General features: G+C 39.0%; 1 protein-coding gene and 1 pseudogene across 1 annotated transcript in view; one reads left to right on the forward strand and one right to left on the reverse strand.

Annotated features, from left to right (window-relative positions):
• Tspan5 (tetraspanin 5) overlaps positions 1–21,617 on the reverse strand; it is a 222,475-nt gene that overhangs the window by 183,929 nt on the left and 16,929 nt on the right. The gene's annotated exons all lie outside the window — the stretch shown is intronic.
• On the forward strand, positions 13,023–13,815 carry LOC105743436 (annotated as a pseudogene).

Raw genomic sequence — 21,617 nt, forward strand, 5'->3', positions numbered from 1 at the left:
CAGGGACTGCGGTTCAATCCCCCAGCACCACATGCCAGCCAGCCCCACCCCCTGGTGGGCTGAGCTGGCCACACACACACACACAAATAAATAAAATAAATAAATTAAAAAAAATTCCTTTGATAAAATATCACTGTATTTATATACTCTCCCTTATACTTTAGAGCATATCTAAATTTTTTATAGTAATAAACACCACACAAATAGTTATACTGTTTTAAGGAATGACATGTCTGCACAGATGCAATTTTTCTCCCAAATATTTTCAAGCCTTGGTTAGTTGAATACACAACCTAGAACTCAAATATGGGAGGAGGGGGGCCAGCAGCACAGGTATTTAACAACTGAATGGATGAAAATCACATAAATCTTCAAATAAATATTTGATTAAATTAAGGAAGTACTGTATGATCTAAAAGAAAAATAAAGCCAGCTCCTCATGGCAACAGGCTACCTCTCCCTACAGAAGGTAGCAGAGCTGGGTTTCAAAAGAATAAAGAACAACTCTGAAAAGAGTACTCTACATGCCAACTGGCCTGCACTCCTCAGAAATGTCACAGTCCCATGAAAGACATGGAAACCGTAGAGAACTCATCCAGATTGAGGGAGACTACAAAGACATGGGTAGAGGTGTGTCCTGAGCTGGACTCTTACACTAATAAGGTCACTTCCAAGGTTAATAGACACACCTGAAGAAGATCATCATGAAGGAGAGAGAGTACTGATTTTTTGGTATGCTTGCAACTTTCCTCTAAGTCTGAAATTGTTTCAAAAGAAAAAGGGCTGAAAAATACATAAGGAGCTACAATAATGTGAGTAAATGCCACACATCAAATAAACTATGAATGATATGCCCAATGAACAAGATGGGGAGATCCGAAATTTTCTTCCAAATGTTTCTATTCCCTCTACTCCCCATTCCTCCAAGAAAAACTGGGCCTGTATCATCTTGTCTTAAGAGCCAGCCCAAATATGGTCATGTTTCTTTAAGTATAAATGCAAATAAATCCCTTGAATCATAGAGTAAATTCAGCTTACAGCAGAATATTTGTCTGTGTAAACTCTGTTGCAAATGACATCTCTCCTCTCCTTGATCTCCATGGACTGCTGTAACTTAAAACATACTTTTTACATAAAAATAATGAAGAGGTTGGAAACAGAAAAAGTAAATCTTTGGATTGGACTGCTGTTGTAAGCCAGAGAGAATGATTAAATTTAAAACATGGCAAAAAAAAAAAAAAAAAGGCAATAGCATTATTATTATAAAGAAAGACTGACATGGATTTTTTGAAGCTAGAAGTTGCAGGCAATATGCCTAGAATTTAGATACTGGCATTAAAGACTGAACACTTGTCCAAGCAGCTTCAGCCCCCTTACAAGTGAATCTCATTACAACAAACACAACAATAAAAATCTCTGAATACCCCAAGCATGCTAGTTAAAGAACTCTAACTAAAGCAGTATGCAGGATCTACAGTGCTGCCCATTTCAACAACAAAATTTCAGAAATTCACTACATGTGTCTCATTGCTATTTGTTTATCAATAAAACTATGGCAAAAAAAAAAAAGAAAAAAGAAATTCACTGCGTGATTATTCACAGTACAAAAGGACCCATCAGAGTTTTCCAGTCTCCCATAAGGAGGCATAGGCTACTATGAAAATAGAGGAGAAAAGCTGCAAAGTAACTTACCTGCAATTTCTGAAGGACATATCTAAATACAGTATAACCAAAGTGGTACCAGGCAATAGCACAAGATTAGTGTGATAACAACAGTCTATAGCCATAAATTGCACCACCCAATCCCTACTTCCTTTTCATGTGGCATCTACCACATTGTCTGGTACTGGTTTAATCTGAATTTTCTTCCAAAATATTAAAAAAAATATATTACAGTTCAGGGGCTGGGGAGATACCTGAGGCACAAGCACCTAAATGGCAACTGAAAGGTCCCAAATTTGATTCCCAGCCCTATGGGAATCAGGCATAGTGGTGCGTGACTGTAATCCCAGCACTGGGAAGGTTAAGACAGGAGGATCACTAGTTCGAGACCAGCCTGGGGACTACAAAGGTGAGCACAAGACCAGCTCAAACTGCATAGTAATACCCTGTCTCCAAAAAAAAAAGAAAAGAAAAATTCTGATTTAAAAAATATAGAGGTCCAGATGTTTCTGAAAAATCATTAGATCTAGACATACAGGCCTCATTCCATGGTCAATCATCAACTAAAGGAAAGCAAGATCCATAAAACAGCAACCATGCTCCCATCACCTCACCCCCTTCTTGCTTTCCGCACATGCAACCCCAGCTTTACATATCAACAATAAAAGTCACGCAATTTGCCATGATGTCAAAACTGAGCCACATTTTATGCACCCTGTCTTGAAAGACTTCAGAGAAGAATGCATGCATTAAGCATATTTTATACATATGTTATTTTACACTTCTTGAACTAGCATTTTCACAAGCATCATTTGCAATGGTGAAGTTTATCATCTTTAACTGCAATCACTTTGCTTTGGAAATGGTAATGTTTTGAATATCTCTTAGCTTATCAAAATATAAAATCATTTGCCTTTACATGGGCACAAACAATCATAGCTAAATATATCTTACCACAATTAAGTAAAAAAGAAACTAAAAACTTAAAAATCACATAAATAATTATCCTACAACTGAAACAATTCAAAAGTATACTTGCCCTAAACTGAGAATAGAATAAATACCATAATTCGTTCTGGAAATAGGTCACAATGTTTGAGTTCTATTCCACATTGCACACATGACAAAATGGGGTTTTATTTCTGAGCACCAACGTGGCCATAGATCAGCCATACCACCTCTGTGCATGAATGTCCTTATCTTGCAATGTGGAGAATAGCGGCACAGATAGTGCAAAGGCTCACCAGGAGGACTCAGTGAGCTAAAGCATACATGCACCATGTGTAACCATCTCATCACACTGTAAAGGCCATATGAGATGTAAAAAGAGGGAGAACAAGATAGCTCAGCAGACTAAGCACCTGCATAAGGCAAGTGCAGGGACCAGGATTCGATCCCCAGCACCACATGCTGCCCCAGGTGCACTAAGCCAGCCACCGAGACCAGGCATGGTGGTGCACACCTGTAATCCCAGTGCTGGGGAGGCTGAAAACAGGAGGATCACAACAATTCTGAACTGCACAGTGAAACCCTGTAGCAAATACATAAAAAAAAAAAGTAAAAAGAAACACTATTGCCTACCTTATATTATTTTAAAACACTGGCTAAACTGGTGATAAATTATGTTCTTCTAATAGACTCATCCTCATCTTTGTCCTGGTTTCTACCAAGGCACATTTTATCAAAGTACATTCCATTATTATTAATTTATACTTCTGCTAAATCTCAAGTCATTAATAAAGTGTTATTTCTCAAATGGTTTATGGTTAGGCACACTAAAATGTACTTACTAGAAAAGAGTTAGCTTTAAGCCAGTATTCAAGTGATAAAGATTTACCAAATTATCAAGTTTAAAGAAAGTTCCTGGGGGCTGGGGAGATAGCTCAGTGGAATAAGCGCTTCGCCTGGCAAGCACAAGGACCTGAGTTCAATCCCCGGTTCCAAAAAAAAAAAAAAAAGTTCCTGGGGGCCGGGGAGATGGCCCAACAGAATAAGTGCTTCCCTGGCAAGCCCAAGAGCCTGAGTTCAATCCCTGGTTCCGCAAAAAAAAAAAAAAGAAAGAAAGAAAAGAAAATTTCTAGTGCAGAAAAAATACAGAATTCAAAAACATTAATGAAGAAAAAGATTGTTATTCTGCCCAAAGATAGAGCCTATTAGTTAATGAATGAAATAATAAATGAATAAACATCAAATGAATGTATTGCTGGCTACAAATTTTCATATTCTGAAAAATACCAATAAAAATCAGATATCTATGTATGTTTTGAGTAATTACTGAATTGTCTTATCGTATTTACATAACCAAGTAATAGTGAATAACCTGTAACTCAACTAACCAACCCTAATTTGTCCCTGAATGTCTGCATCTGGTCTACAGTATGAGGACTCTGGCCATGGTCCCCGCCAGTTTATAGTCTATTGGAGAACAAAACTGAGAAAGTAAGCAGTAGCCTCTGGGCATCTACTGAACACTCTAAAAATTTCTAGAGGATACACCTAGGATAAACTACAGGGGTCTCAGGCTGGGCATGGTGGTACGAGCTTGTAATCCCAGCATTTCTCAGGCTGAAAACAGGAGGATCACTATGAGTCCAATCTGTGTACTGAGACCTTGTAGACCCTGTACTAAATACATATAAATAAATAAATAATAAAACTGAAGGGGTCTCAAAGGGAACAATGGGACCAATACAGGAAGATACTTACAGGCCACAAGGTCAGACAAAAAATAGGGCACATATCCTGCTCAGAAAATCCCTAGCCCCACTCCATACAGCAACACACATCTGACTATTCTGCTTCTTGACTATTTTGTCTTCGGCTCACATGCCACTTTCCTTTTACTAACCTGTCTTTCTTCCACTGTACCGAGAACTGCCACAATACAAGAATAATCCTAAACAGTCCTGTATAGTAGCTCCAGGCCAGCATATCCTGTCACTATACATGGGTGAATAGGTATTCAGGAAGGGCCCACCACCAAGGATTCTTCTGACTCCAGAAAAGAGCTCTTTCCCATGGACCACTTAGCTAGATAAAGCCAGTGCCTCACAGGAGGGAGCACGTCAGTCCCAAGAAACTTAGGGTCCACTCCCATCCCAGAGCTCTCTGAAAAAGTGTGTCAAGGAATCAATTTAGACAGCCACTTATTATGGGGAAGTTGAAGCCCTCTAGCCCTTGAAGGGGCCTGGTTGCTTTAAATGCAGGGCAAGGACTTCAGGAACACTGGTGCTTAGCACAAACAGCAAGGAGAGTTCACCTGATCATACCAAAGAAGGGAATTAACTCACTCATGAATCTCAAACGCTCTTCTGCTCACTGGCTGAGAAACTGCCATCTGGAAGGCTCAGCAGATGAAAGGCCCTGCTGCTGGAATCTTTCTGGTTGGCAGAGAACACAAGATGCCAGAACTTGCAAAAAATCATATAATTTGTGATTAACTCATTTCACCTTTCCTTTCAGCCAATCCAAACTCAGCATGTTGTAGCTATTCAATGGTAACAGGAATCTTGTGAATACTTTGCTGAATCATTCAGCTGGAAAATCGTTGGCAAAGCCTATGCAGTTCCCATATTCTAATGCTCTGGCAGCTCTGTTCTCCACAGCAAATACAGTGTTCCCTCCCACAAAACCTTTATACCCAGAAAAGTAGGAGGATGCCTGACTGCAGTCCACTGAGCCCATCAACCACTGTCTTCTGCCCACATAAGATCTCTGACACACATCATAATCTTCACTGTGCATCTTTCATCCTTGACCCCAGGTGCCTGTATCCATATTTATGTAAGGAGCACTTCCATGCTCATCACTCCTGTTTGTCCACCTTTTCCTGACTGCAGGAGCCTCTAGGAGTCTTCCTTGGATGCCTGGTCCTTCAGGTCCAATGTAATCCACATCAAGGTCCTGCCCAACAGCTGTGCAAAAGCCAGACTAGCAAAGAGCTTGTGCTGTTATATTTTGAGACCTCAGGCTAAGGAGCCTGATAAAAACTGTCTGTCCTCAGGACAAGTGTCACAAAAAGTTCTTTTCCCTTGAAGACACCCAGCATTTTCAAAGTGACTTTCAAAGACTGTTCTTACTATCCTCTTCTGAGCCTTTCCTGAGGCAGGCAAGGCCAGTTTCAAATTAAAGAAAAATAAGTCTCCACAGATCTGAGTCATAACAAGCTTTAGAAACCACATTTTTACGCTTGCCTGGCAAGCACAGGGTCCTGAGTTCAATCCGGTACCAAAAAAAAAAGCAAGCAAGCACGCTTTAAAAAAAAAAAAAAAACAAGATCACCCCAGCACTGTTCACACCATCTTCTCTGGGTGAACGTAGAAACAGAAACACAGTACCTTTCACTGAACCCCACTAAACACAAGACAGCTGGAGACAGTGCACCCTGCAAAGAGAATAGCCCCCCAAACAAATGCATCATCCTCACCCCTTCTGATTACTTCTGTCAGCCTATGACTGGCAGAAGTACCTATCCTCTGCCACCCTGTGTTTAACTGGCCATTTCTCCAACAGTCTTGATAACTCTCACTGCCTCCTCCAAATCCCCAGCTGCAGAGAGAATGTACTTACCCCTTCAAAAAGTTAGAACATACATTTCTGTATATGCTCTCAGAATTGCTAGAATAAAAACTGTCCCTAGCCAGAACAGAAAGTAAGCAATCGCAATGCATAACCTAGCCCTCCTGTTCTAGGAGCCTGACACTGGGACTCTTTACCTGAATGGTTTCATATTTTTGGGCTTTGTAAAAGGTCACCACATATACTGTCACCCAAAATCCTTGAGTTTCACAAAATGACAGCATACCTGCTGTCCACTAAAATGTGTATTGCTGAAAGGAAAGGGAGCATTGTTAATGATTATATGGTATAAACCAATGCTATTTTATGATGTACTTTCATTTCCTTGTCCTGGATGCTGCATTAAATGACCTAGGAACATATGAGGCCTTTGGAAGACATTCTCAATCTGAACCACAACAATAAACAATCAAATACTCACCTGAACATGTAATAATGCTCTAACCCACTGGTACAGGTGTTCTGAAGGGAAACCTTAGTGGAGTAATACCTCCCTGAAGTTTGGAGGCAGGAGTGAGGAGCAGAAGAGAAGGCTGAGGGGATAGGGTACAGGGGCTCTAAAAATGCAAAGCCGACCAGGCAGCAGGAAGGTAGCTAATGGTTATTTGTAGGGTGGGACATCATGACCACACTGAAAGGGACTAGAAATGGTGAAGAGTGAACCACAGGATGCCAATGAAGCTGAGAGGATGGGGGCTTTGACCAAGACAACGTTTCTGATGATAAACTAAAGAGAAGAGAGACTGAACAGCAACATCCAAAACCAGAGGGAAAGAGAAGGTTTGTAAGATTCTGAGACAGCTGGGAAAAAAGACCTAAACCTAAATCAGCAAAGCAAGTGCCCTATGTATTCCTAAATTGCCTTAGGGTGGCCTTGTAATTTTTTTTTTAACAGCCTTAAAACATTGTCCCTGGGTGGGCTGGGGAGATAGTTCAATGGTCTAAGCACCTGCCTGGCAAGTGCAAGGACCCAAGTTCCACCCCCTGAACTGCATGCTAGGCACACTGTGCTGCCCAAAATCAGGTGTGGTGGCACACACCTGTAATCCCAGCACTGGAGAGGCTGAGACAGGAGGATCACTATGAGTCCAAGCTGCATAGAAACCCTGTAACAAATAAATAATTTTTTAAAAAACACATTGTCCTTGGAGATGTTAAAATGGAATGCAAACATTAAAACTATCCTACCCTAGTTTCAAACACCCCACATATCAATGGAACTTTCAGCAATCCAAATAAAACACAGTTGCCCAAACAACTCAATGTCATTGGCAGCAACCTTTCCAGTATATCACCCAATACTACAACTGAAGATGAAGTTACTATATTTATGAGTAATACAGGAAGTTGCTCTTTATCTTTAAAATGGCATTCTAATTTCAAATCATTTTTAGGATTGAAAATCTAAAATTATATGTGATTCCGGTTTACTTTATCACTTCAAGGAACATTCTTGTTTATAAACAAATCAAAATAACAGAGAATCTAATAAATACAGGAAGGAACAACAGGTTACAAGGTATACCACCAACTTTCAAGATTGGATTTTCATAAAATACCTCACAAATACGAAAGAAAACATTATGTAGTTGCTTATATATAAAACTGAGAACTCCAATATCTTTAAAAGTGATCAATCACAGTAAAAAGTACTAAAATTTTGGGTTTTTAAAAATCACACACAGGGACCGGGGAGATGGCTCAGTGGAATAAGCACTTCCCTGGCAAGTGCAAGGGCCTGAGTTCAAACCCTGGTTCCGAAAAAAAAAAAAAAAAAAAAATTCACAAAACACTGATCTTTTTCCATGACCTTGACAACACAAAGAGGCAAATTCACAGGAGGGTCAAGAAATGAGCTGGTGAGATAGCTCAGTGGACTAAGCGCCTGCTTTGGCAAGCGCAGGGACCAGGGTTCAATCCCTGGTCCTTCATGCCATGCCAGCTCCACCCCGCCAGGGGCTAGCATGGTAGTACACACCTGTAACCCCAGTGCTGGGGAGGCTGAAAACCGGAGGATCACTATGAGTCTGAGCTGTGTAGTGAGCCCCTGTACCAAATACATAAAATGGAAAAAAAAAAAAAAAAAGAACTATCCCATGGGCCATACTCACAGATAGGAGTGACAGTTTTTCAGGGGCTCTCTCTATAGCAGATGGGTACTAGGGCCTTCTGCCTTTCTTTCACTAAGAGAAAACAGACTGTTGCAACTGAAGTCTGCATTACAGTGCATAACTTTCCAACCCAACAGTGCCACATCCTAGATATTCAAATAAAATTTCTATTTCATGTATTCAAATACTAGCAACTTATGGGTACAAATAAGCACTTTTTTTTCCCTTTCTGAGTTATATTGTTTACAATGCTATTTAGTAAATGTGGTTTACTTTGTATAAGCTGTATAAAATTTTTGCTAAGAGTCATTTGCAAGAGCAAAATGGAAGAACAAAATCCTTCATTGGATGGTTTAACCCAAACTGAATTTTAAAAATAGTCAACACTTCCATATCTTACATAGATAGATCTTATCGCAGCAAAAGGTTCCAGATAGTTGATAAGAGACATGTAGGAGAAGCTGTGGCCCTGGAAAAGAAAAATACTCTGGACATGTAAAGTGGTGACAGATAAATCTCTAAAAACGAAGACCAGAGCAGAGGTGTAGAGAAGAAAGTAGAAATGATTAGGGGGATTATTAGTCCTTGTAAAAGGACTTCAAGAAGAGACAAAAAATGTTTATTCTTTGGGGCATCTTTTAGGTTTGAACTAAAGTGGATCCTAGATAGAAGCTGGGATTCTCAAGTACTCAGGACCTGCTGCACAGCCTAGCCTACCAGCCTTTCAGAGTGACATGCAACAGAGGGCAGAAGCATGGGGATAGACAATCAAATATCATAGACATTTTACCCACATCTCCACTGTCAGCGCCCATACCTGCACATCTTTGCACATCACATGAGAGAAAATATTAGCTCAGATTTGGCTGGTGTGTTACAGGTAACTAAGTACCTACATGTCTTCTTATTTAGTCACTCGTGCTTTCAAAGAATCTGAAGAATGCCTCCTAGGATCTAGGCCTTGCCAAAGCCTAGGCTAAAACCCCACCATCTGAGTCCTGTACCACAATGCAACAAGAAAGACCAGTGGGAACCAGGTCTTTAACTGAATCAGCACTAGTCAGGAGTCCCCATGGCAAAATACCTACAGAGATACAACCCACAACATTATTAGTCAGTAAGCCCTACATGAAGAAAGGACTTAGCAATTGATTTTTTTAAATGTCTGTTTAAAATGGTTCCAATGAGGAACTGAGTTCCACAGAACAGAGTCCATATAATTTAGTGGCTTATAAAACTCACCATGTAATAGCCAGTTTATATTTTAACTATTTTTACTCATCTTTTGTTTATCTTCTTGAAAACAATTTACTGTGGATGAAAGAACCCCAAGTGGAAAGTAAGGTGCCAAAGAGGAAAATAATAAGAGACTGCAAAATGGAAGTAAACAAATTGCTCAGAACCACTCAAACTGAAAAAGGCACAGAGTGCCAGATGGTCACTTGTAGCTAAAGGCATTCCACAGCCCTCCACTCCCCCCACCCCCACCCCCACCCCGCTTTATGCTATCTCTGTAGCCACAAGGAAAATATATTAACTCTCTGGTTTTACACAGAGTGAGAGGTGGGTAATTGTGGTGGTATTCAAGTTTTAGTACTAGAGTCTGAACTCAGGTCCACACTTATGACAGGCACATGCTCTACTACTAAGCCAAGCTCTATGCATGTTTGGTGATTTTTAAAATACCTTTGGAAAAGAGTAATAAGACATGCTACAGGACTAAACCACTAAAATGGGGTCTCCCTATATGATGAGGTAGAGAGGTATATAGAGGAAGTTTGGGAGAAAGCAGGTAAAGGTTGTATTTCTAGAAACAATTCTTGCAAGAACAACAGAAACAGCAGCAGCAGCTAATCAGGCCCTGAGGTAAATAGTCATGAGCTCTTCATTCTTTATAAAATTTTTTATGGCAGATACCATACATTTAATAAAAGAAATGGCAGGAACATATTATTCAAAGCAGAGAAAAATACAAAGTTATGGGGTCAGGAAACAAATTCACAATCTGACAGCTACTCACACCTCTCTTGGCATGGCAATGGAAAAAGATCCAAGTTACACCTGCAGACATAGTGGATGGGGGCACAGCAAGGACCTCTGAATCCGGGGAACCTACACACCCCTTTGATTCTTCCACATAAGCCTGGGGTAATTAATACATATATGAAAATATGAGATGTAAGAAACAGGTGAGGTCCTCACAATGGTGTTTAGCTTTAATTCTGTACAAATGAAGACCACTTCAATGTTTAAAGAAAGGCAGTGTGACACAATCAGATTTGCCACTGGAGAAACCTCTCTGCAGCAGTGGGGAAAACTGTTGCAGAAGTGAAGAACTTACTTAAGACAAGGGAGAAATGGAATGGTCTGCCCCAAGGTCAGAACAGGTGGTAGAGAGAATTAGCACACTGACTGAACTAAGGTTGAACAAGTCTTATTAGTTGCCGTACAGGGCAAGGTCTAAGATTATCAACCATAGAGAAGAGCTGTTAGAAGACTAACTGCTTCATGGATGATAAATAGAGAAAACACAAAACACCCAGGTCAGAGACAAAGAACAGTTCATTATTCACAGCACAGCAGTAGCTGAAGTACTGTATGAGCATTTGCACTAGTCCTCAACTCCAATGCCCACAGCACAGTGCAAAGAGAGCTCACACAGTTAAATACACTACCAAACAGGACTTCTGAATTTAAGGAACCAAAACACTTTCTAATGGGCATCTATCTTCAAAGGCTTTTTGCTATACAAACATCCTTGAGAAGACAGTCCAGAACAAAGGCGATCAATTCCTCAGCTCCCAAGATGTGCAGGAACATCAGAACTATCCCCCAATGCTTTAACTAAACAGAAAAATTCAGATTCAAAAAGTTTAAAATGAGACCAGTAACACAGCTGGAAATTAGCAAGTGAAATTCAAAATGAGACTCACTGTGAGGCAGCCTAAGTTACAGTGCCTCACATTACTCAAATCCTGTAATATACAATACAATAATGTTTGCTGAGAGGAGAGGGCATGAGAGTGATTAATAGGATTCTCTAGAAGTAAGAAGGCACATACTACAGACAGGTAACTGCCTTGCTATAAGGATAGCACAAGTGCTTCTTGTTCTGTCTGTTTCAAGAGTCAAACACAGCAGGACAGAACTAGGAGCTTGTAGAAGGCAACAAAAGGAATATGGGTAGGGGCAAGTTCAACATCCACACCTGTTAGTCCCTTCCAAATCTCTGCACAATATTAGATTTTGTGTAAGAATTCCAGTAGAATGCTGAAAAAGTTCATTAGTACTCATTATTTCCCAATATTATTTTCAGGGTTATGCAATAAAAATAACTTTATATATTAAAAAGATTTTTATTAACCTGTGCATTAAAAATTAGCTCACATTTCACATATATAATTAAAAGAAAAATATTATTTATAACTTGTTTCTGACCAAATGCCAGTGATCTGCTCTTTTGCAATAATAGGGCTGAGGTTTCAACATCTTACTCCTTATATATGAACTCTGGGAGATTTCCTTTGATCCTGAATCTTAATTTCAGGGCTAAAAAGGTTAAAACACTATTCTTTTGAAGGTGAAAAGGACAAAAACCTACTGAAGAAAAAAGTAAATATACTTCTATGAATAAATAACAAAGAGAAACACAAAGAAATACTGCTCTGAACAAGAGTTTACGCATGGCTCTTATCATCTTCTTAACTGTTAATTATAGATCTCTAAATTACCTAAACCAGCTTGCAGATGATGTCAGTGTCAGGAGATGATCCCAGTGTCATTCTCCGGCAGGCTGGTTAACTGGCAGCTTGAAGATATTCCATAAATGCCAAAAGGCAAACTATTTGCCTCAGTCCAATTTCCACAGACTTAGGCAGTTTCAAAGATTGGCTCATCCTGCTCCATCTTACTTCTGCTTCACACCTTTGGCTTGGATTTTTCATTGTCTCTTTTTCCAAGACCAGATACCCACAATCTTGGGCTACAGTTTGTGCCCACCAGGGTTGCCCAGCTTCCTACCATCATCACATTATCTTTTCCACTGTGACCAATAATATTGGCCTCTGTTGATCTGCTCTCTTAAGTGTCATTTTTAATCTTGTCTAACTCAGGATACAATAATTCTTGATAAAAAGTCTTGTCTCCTCTCCATTCCAAACCCAGGCCAATGGCACAGACAAGAAGTGCTTGAGAAGCACTTATCAGGTCTAAGTAACCCAAGAGCCTAAAACAGTCTATCTCCTACTCCTTTTCTCATCACATTCTTTACAGGGCAGAGCCAGGGATTATTTCTTAAACAGAATACATCTGAATATATTTATGTAGATACACAATACCCACCTGTACCAGGTCTGTATTTGATTTTTACTTACTTACAAAATAAACTATGCTGCTACTATTTCATGAAAGCTGGCACAATACATGAGACTCCTGAGTCAGAGACAAAGGCAGCAACAATACCACATTTGCATCAGTTTTCTCTGCTCCTAAAATTCAAATGGGATGGTGTTGAGTGGTTCAAGTGGAAACTACATATGAGGCGAATTTGTACCACAAGTGGGTGGCAGATACTTAGAAATCCTTCTGCGTTAAAGTAGGTAGTAAGACCACTCTTTGTCCAAGACAGATACTACATCATCCCAGAAGGCTGCTCATGGCAAACCGTAAAAGATGGCCCAGATAAAAAGCATTCTTGGTACATCCAATAGGACATGAAAGACAAAGAAAACCTATGGAACAGTATCTCCCAACACCTGTATTTATCTCTACATTTAGATGACTATGCTTATGAGGTCCACAATCCAAGCAACTCCTCCACACAAATTCCTAATATATTCTTGTCACAGATCCCAGAAGCAGCAAAGGATGACCCTGATGGGAAAGAGATGTTGTATACAATAACTCACCTATTCACTACAACAGCATAGCATGGTCTGGGAATTCCCTTCAAAACTGTCTTTTCCTCAATAAAATGACTCAATCCAGACTTTGCTTCTTTTCTTTCTGTTTCACCTCTTTCACTTTTAGAAATTTATGTTCAGAAATACAGCAAAGCCCTCTTTCAGGTACGGCGTCTAGAGGCTTTCACAACAGTACAGTGCCTGATGTACCACCGTAGGCTTTCCTACAACACTGCCTCTAACAAAACTAGGCTGTCCCAAACCCCTGGGAATAGAATTGTTTACCTCTATACCAAGAAGGTTGGGAAGGCCCCGAAATCTGAGTGCGGTGTGTGCCCAGGCAGACTTCGAGGGGTTCAATCTGCATGGCCTAAAATTATGAGACTGTCTAAAACAAAGAAGCATGTCAGCAGAGATTATGGGGGCTCCATGTGTGCCAAGTGTGTCTGCAACAGGATCAGGCACGCTTCCCTTATTGAAGAGCAGAAAATCAGGGTGAAAGTGTTGAAGGCACAAGCACAGAGTCAGAAGGCTAAATAAAACATGAAGCTGTTGCAGTAATAAAAGATGGGAAGACAAAAAGAAAAGAAATACAGCAAAATATCAAGGAATAAAATAACAGAATGTAAAAACAGAAAAAAATTTCTTCATAGACAAAACTTTAGCTACAGCCATTTCATCTATACCATGGAAGGAAAAGAAATTACTTATGACAGCTCAAAAAATGAAAACTGCACAGGCCAAATTCCACTTGGCAAATGTTCATACTATGAAAGGCGTTAACTCTGAGCAAGGAGGAAGCTTTCTTTTACTATAACATCAAGGATTTTTCAGTCTTAAAATTGTACTTGTTATTGCTTCGTGGTCTCTAGCCAAGATCTAGCGTAAAATTTTACTTCTCAGACAATGAAAAAATATTTAAATATCAGTTCCATTAAAAGTTTAGCAGCTCATAAGTAACACTTGTTTAAAAAACAGTAAACATGCAACTATAAATGCAATTAGACAATTCATAATTATTAGAATAAATTTATATCATAGCTTAATAAACACACCTTCTTAGGATAAGTTTTTGCAGTGGGGCCAATATGGATGCTAATTTTGTTTCTAAGCTAAGAAAATTACTTTCAATCCAACTAACATTTCAGTTAATAATTATTAGGTACTTACTACATTTTAGTTTTCTAAGCATAACTATATACATTATTTTACTGAAACTATGATGTTCTGTATCGACTATGTAAGAAAAAAAAAAATCCAGGTGGGCCTGAATTTTTAAAATGACCCCCTAGGTAAAACATAACAAACACCAGCATTACAGCACAAAACAAATGACTGGTCAGTGAGGACAGGCATGTCCACAGTGGACAGCTGAGCTAAACACAGCTAAGAGGGAAGGAAGATTCTGCAGAGAGGGACATAAGGAAGCTGTCCTCGATAAAACACCCTCAGAGACAGCCAAAAGAAAGAGCTCCATCTTGGCCTGTGAGGAAGAAAAATGGGAAACCATGCTAGAACCAGTGAAAAACACTTCACACAGAGCATACTTTCTGAACGAAGAAAGCCAAGGCTCCTGAGCACTAACACTCTCCTCATGTGCAGAAAGGAACAAAACAGCCCTGAAGAGTATCACTGCTAGACGTGTTCACAAGTGTGGAGCCCTCTCCCAGGGCTGTGTGGACATCATCTCACTGACCTTCGAAGTGACCCCAAAGTTAGGCACCACTGTTTTCTACTTTCTGCCCCAAAGAAGCAGTTCAAAGTGATGAGATAACTGCTCGTGGTCATATGGCTAAGAGGTGGCAAGTACCATATCTGAGCCTAGGCAGCCTTACTCTTAACCAATGTCTTACATGCCCCTATGCTATCATGTACTCTCTGGAGCAAATCAGTGCAACACAAACAACAAAATGAGTTCTGTGAATAACTGCATCCAGCAATAAAAAACTGAACAGGACATATGTGAATCTGTAGATTGTTTTAAACAGTCACCACAAAATCTTCACATACCTAATTACTTGTTTAAAAGAAATATGAACAGTATTAGAGAAGACAAACAATTTCAAATAATGCCTATGCTATCCAGTTTAATCTATTCAATATGCAATTTCAAGTGCAAATTAATTGGAGGCCTTTGTGTTTCTGCTAACTTTAAACCACATATGGAACCCATATGAGGGAGTGGGGATTGAGTGTGCTCATTCCAAACCATAGGAGTAATTCCTAAATAAACTGAACAGTTACTTACCATAAGCACGGTTGATGTTAATCAAAATGACTGAGCCAAAACCATCTAGGAGAACCCAATGGACTCCAAGTACAGGGACTTGGCAACCTGGAAGTTGGGTAAGCACACATCGTACAAACAGCACAAGCCAAGCACAAGCTTCCAAGTTCACAGTCTAAATGGTACACAGATGCCTTCTCCATGGCTTCAGCTAAAATTAGACCCACAGGGAAAAGAGTTTCCCCTCTAAACATTGTCCCTACTCAGGGAGACCAAGACCCACTAAGGCCCCCAATATATTTGAGTCCCCAGAAGAGCAGTTCTGTTCCCATCTTATAAACTAAGGTCTTTGCTTGAAGGGGGTAGGGGAGCACTGTTAACAAGGAAGAAATAGTACAGGAGGATAAGTGATAAAAAAGGGCCTAGATGAAGCTTAACCTTTTCAAAATATAACTCTTAAGATTATACATAATCAGGACTGTAAAAGGCCAATTTAAGCATAGTTCCAATACTCACCTACTATAAAGATAGGCCAAAGATTACCTAGACAAATTTGCCCAGTCATTTCTGTTCATAAGAATTTTACTTTTTGTTCTCCCATTTGCAGTACAACCTTTTTATTTTTTTATTGTACAAAGAAAGTACAAAATAGTATTAAAACAAAACTTACAAGTGATAATTTCACTTAACAAAGTAGTAAGAATTTCACAGTATTTGTTGTAATGCATAGTGTTGTCTTCCAATCAGTTATTCATATTATCAGATATATGCATGCAAAACTGGAAGAAAGAAAAAATATATGGAGAAGAAATTAAGAGGAGAAAAAGGAGAAACAACTGAACAAAGGAGACAAAATAAATTAAGCATTATCTATTCCTTTCCATAGACAAACAGAAATCCACAGTACAGTTGTCCAAACCTTCCTGCTTATACATAGATATATCTCTTTCCCCTACTCCCTCACCTGTCCTTCTCAACTCAGTAACTCTTTCTTTTTTAATAAGTTCATTCCCTTTTCCCAGGATCAACTGTACTTTTCGGATTCCATTTTCTCTTTCAGGCTCTCACACTAAGGAGACAATACAATGTTGGCACATGCAGGTCTGATTCATTTCCCTAAAGAGTCTGGTCTCTAGTTGCATCCATTTACCAACAAAAGTCTCAAATTTATAGGACAACCTTTTCAAAGAATGAGAAAGATTTGGTTTCCCTAAAAACAAAACGTTCTGTTTTCTCTATTTTGGAATTTAAAATCACCGAAAGAAAAGAGGAAGAGAGGGAATATTCAATAGAAAAGAACCTTAAAATTAACTGCACTTTTTTTTTTTTTTTTTTTTTTTTTTTTTTTTGGTGGAACCAGGGATTGAACTCAGACCCTTGCACTTGCCAGGGAAGCGATTATTCTACTGAGCCATCTCTCTGGCCCCTTAACTGCACTTTGATATGTTCTCAGCAATAATTAATGATCTGTTGGTTGTATTCAGCTACAATGTAATTTCATAGTTGAAAAAGCTGATTTTCTAGTTTGCAAGAATCAAAAATATAGTAATAGCTCTTTTTTGCTATGTCTTAATAAATCTAGTGTCTAGTTTCTAGTTTTTATTTCTAAGATTTCAAAACTTTCAGTTTATATATTTACAATATACTGTGACAAGGAAATTTACCACTTATGTTGAATGAAAATGTTGGGTCTGGGGAGATAGCTTGGCAGTCTAAGCACCTGCCTGGCAGGCACAAAGACCAGGTTTGATCCCTGGTACCACATGCCATGCCGAAACCAGGCATGGTGGTGCATGCCTGTAATCCCAGCACTAGGGAGGCTGAGACAGGAGGATCAGCATGAGTCCAAGCTGCGCAGCAAGACCCTGTACCAAATAAATAAATAAATAAATATTTTTTAAAAAATAAATAAATGAAAATGTTCAGAGGTCATATGATAATTTACCTTCTGTTCTTTTCCTCTAGAAAGTATATATCATTGTTAAAATGAAGTCCAAGGATATATGTATGTTAGTATTTAATATCCATCAAAAGATGCATTTTGATATTTTAAATTCAAGGATATATTTAAACACTTAAATGGAATACATAGATATATGTTTCCAAAATGTACAGTATATCAATCTTTATTTACTTCTAAAATATTGATTCTTCACCTTAAGCAAAGATAAGTAAACACTACTTTAAAACTTTTGCAAAAAAAAAAAAAGTAAATAAAACTTTTGTGCAATTATTTCAAATCCTCACTGGATAGGAATTTTATCTCAAAATATACCAAAAACATGAGGGATTATTACATATTATAGACTGAAGAAAAAAATGCAAATGTCACATAGTTATATCATCTATACATCTCTTCATGCAATTTTTTCTTTCAAAACCAACACTCAAAATTATAAGAACAGGTACCAAAAAAATACTTTATTTCTTATGGTTCCAGTTATGAAATAAAACATAACAGTTTTTCTCTGTGAGTTGCCATGTGGCCCATCCTTGTATAAGTAGGGCACCAACCACAAAATAGGTGTCCCAGAAGTTCCCAGCTTCATTCTTTTGTCTAGAAGAAGTCATGGTTTAAAAAAAAATTAAAACTAAGTAAGTTTTGTTGCCCAGTTACTTAACATTTGCAACCCCTTCCATTAAAAGTACAGGATTTTCCAAATACCAACAGAATTACTGATTTGATTTGATTTTACTTCTGGTTGTGTGAAATTGATGTTTATTTACAAAGTATCTGCTCCGTAGCTTGAAAGCCTTATTGAACATGGGCTGGAGGGCACGTTGCAGCAAAGCCAGACTAAATGTTTGCTAGTGATGTAACAGCACATTTTTCCTCCAGAAAATTGAGAAACTCAAATTTGCTAAATCTGAATCTTCACATGTGACAAGTAAAACTAAAATATTATTTTTTAGTTTTCTTTTTGGATATTTCCTATTCTGAGAATATCTGAATAGAAGTTTATGCTTTTATTGTAGTTTTACTAAAAGAAAGTATTGTTGGGATTGTGATAACTTTCTTTTCCTTAAAAAAAATTATTGTGGGGCTGGGGAGATGGCTCAGTAGAATAAGTGCTTGCCTGACAAGGGCAAGGGCCTGAGTTCAATCCCCGGTTCCGCAAAAAAAAAAAAAAAAAAAAAAATTGTGGCTGTATTGTTTTTAGAGTATAAAACCATAAAGTGCCCTTTTCTAAAATTGAAATAAAGGACTCATTCCAAAGTTGAACCTGAGTAACAGTAACCTGAAGGAGAAGAGGAAGAGGTCCACAGAGACAGATTTCGTAGCATTTAAGGTTCACTTTTTGTTAGCCTGAAGATGCAATTATCAAGATGATCTTCTCATACCTAAAATGGGTCTGAGTTTGCAAATTTTCAGAAATGGAGAGTGCCCCTCTTCCCTTATGAAACAGAGGGTAGAGTAAGTGAATATTTACACACATCATTCCAACCAATTTATCTCTAGAAGCTCTAGCATCCCCCAAGCTGGTTTCAGCTTATAAATACACACCTTCCACAGTTACTTAAGGGCAGTGCTTTCCAATGTAAGATTCCTACTGATCTGCAGGGCCAGAAGAGATAGTTTTACAATACAGCACTTAATAATCTTCAATAAGAAAGTCATTTCCTTTTAACACTCTTTAACCCTCTGTTCTGGTCAAGAAGAAAGTCTCAATGTGATGCCAGAATGTCAAATCCTCAGTACCCTTGTTTACCTCCAGCGTAACAAAGAAAACAAGACTCAGACTTGGGAATGCAAGCAGGTACCATAACTGCCTAGAAGTTAAAAAGTCATATCATTGTCACTGTATGCATCTGAGTAATAATTATTTAAATTTTCCTTTTTAAATAATATATTTAATGAAGTCCATTTAGAAGAAAATGAGTTTAAAACTTAAAAGATCAGTGTGACCAGAAACAATGGCATCAGCTAGAAGCAAGTTTAGGGCCACCATCTCTGGCCTACTCACCAACCATACCTGAATATACATTTTAAACTGGAGGCTACAGCAGCATCCAATACCTGAGAACCTCTAGAATAGCAAAAGAGTTTTCCTCTGGGACTCTGGGCTTTAGAACATCAGGTGGGACTCAATCCTCCAGACACAAAAAGTGGCAAGCAGGGTCAAGGTATGCTAAATTAATAGGGTCCTACTACTTTAGTACATGTTGGCCTTTTTTCCTAAAGCAGAGCCCAGTTGAAAAAGATTATGTTCAGAAATAGGACACCTTTTATCTTCTGCACCAGGTGACAGTACTGGGGCAAAAAAGCACAAGCACTCTGCATCCCAGCAGTCACTCATTCATCATGATGGATGGCCCATTTAGTCAAACCCAGATAGTCCCAACCAAAACACTAGTTCTGAATCAACAGGCATACTCCCCTTTCTAAATGAAAGACTGTCTATGACAGAGGAAAACTATGACCAAAATACAAAGGATTCATGATATCATAAAAATCTAAAAATACAACATTCAAGACAACTCCAAAATGTCCACATTTAACAGCTCTTAATATTTCTATCCACCCATCCACACCAGGTATTAGGCCTAACACCAGAGCTAACATGCAAAGCTCATTTCCCCAGCACAAAGTAGTAATACAAGACAGTATGGTTTTGTGAAGAACATAATGAAGAGTGAATCTAACTGGGTAAAGAAAAATGAAAAAATTAACAACAAACAATAGCAGTGAAATCATGGTCTGGTTTCTATTATAAGAATTATATGCCATTCACAGAAAATGAAAAGAACATTGTGAACATTTATTAGATCTTTTTCTCCTTTCCTTATTTTGAAAATGTACTTATGTGGGCAGAACACTACAGTGAACAAAAAATGTATGTTCCAGTATAAGACTGTTTTAATGGTTCTGAAGGAAGTTAAGGACAACCAAGCAGCCAACCAAAAGATATGATGGTTGTTGAAAATACAGTAATAATTGCTAAGAACTAAAGACTATTTCAAGTAGTTTACACATACTATGTCCTCTCATCCTTGTGTCAAAAGTTAAATTTTAGTATTAATATTCCTATTAATAATACCAATTAGGGACCAGCGAGATAGCTCAGCAGACTAAGTGCCTGCTTAGGCAAGCACAGGGACTGGGGCTTCAACCCACAGCATCACATGCAGTGCCAGCCCTGCCCCAGGCACACTGCGCTGGCCACTGAGCTGGGAGAGGTGGCACACACCTAAAATCCCAGCTGAAAACAGGAGGATCACTGTGAGCCCTAGCTGTGTAGTGAGACCCTGTACAAAATACATGCATGTGTGCATACATACATACATACATACATACAGTTTAAATAATATTAATTAGGCTCCCTTCGCTCTTGCTCTTTGCCTCAGCAATGAAAGGTTGTTCCGCCAAGTGCCATGTGTCTCTACCTTGAGCCAGCTGAGTATGGACTGAAACCTCCAGTAACTGACTCAACACTGACATCACCAGCAGTTAGTAGAGGATGAAGAGTGTATGGAAAAGGAGAATCCATGTGCAAAAGTTTGAGGGTACAGACAGCCTTAAAGAGAAACTACCCTGACACTTGTCAAAATGACAAGGAGACTATTCAAGACCACTGCAATATGGGAGAGAAGTTGAGCTCCACTCATGGTGCTATGGAGACAAGCCAGGATCTAAGGCCAACAGGCCCTGCAGCCATACCCTTTCTGCTTTGGAGTCAGCCAACTAGGAATTGCATCCTCTAAAAACTTCCTCACTGCCTTCTCTGGTCAGCCTGCCACAAACTGTTGCCCCTCTGCCACGCTAGCAGTGCTGCCTTGGAGCCAACCAACTATGAACTGAAGCCTCTACTGATGGAGAGCTACGGATCAAACTCAGGACCTTGTACTTGCCAAGCGCTTATGCTGCTAAGCTATCTCTCCAGTATGGCTATTTCTGAGAACTATTCTTGTTCAAGCATGCTTCCTGATCATACCACTGAATGTTTCAAGTAGTCTGAAGACAACATGGGCAATCACAGGTCCATCCAGCCTTCTTAGATCCTCTCATTACTAGCTGTGACTGGCGGGAATAGACTAAGATGAAATTACATGGGCTACAAATGTGGGAGTCCTTAAGACATAACTCCCTCCAGGATGTGCCATTGAGTTTGTGCTCTGTACATACAAGAAGATAATGGG

This window comes from Octodon degus, unplaced genomic scaffold, assembly GCF_000260255.1.
Source record: "Octodon degus isolate 3935 unplaced genomic scaffold, OctDeg1.0 scaffold00125, whole genome shotgun sequence".
In the NCBI taxonomy this organism is placed as follows: Eukaryota; Metazoa; Chordata; class Mammalia; order Rodentia; family Octodontidae; genus Octodon; species Octodon degus.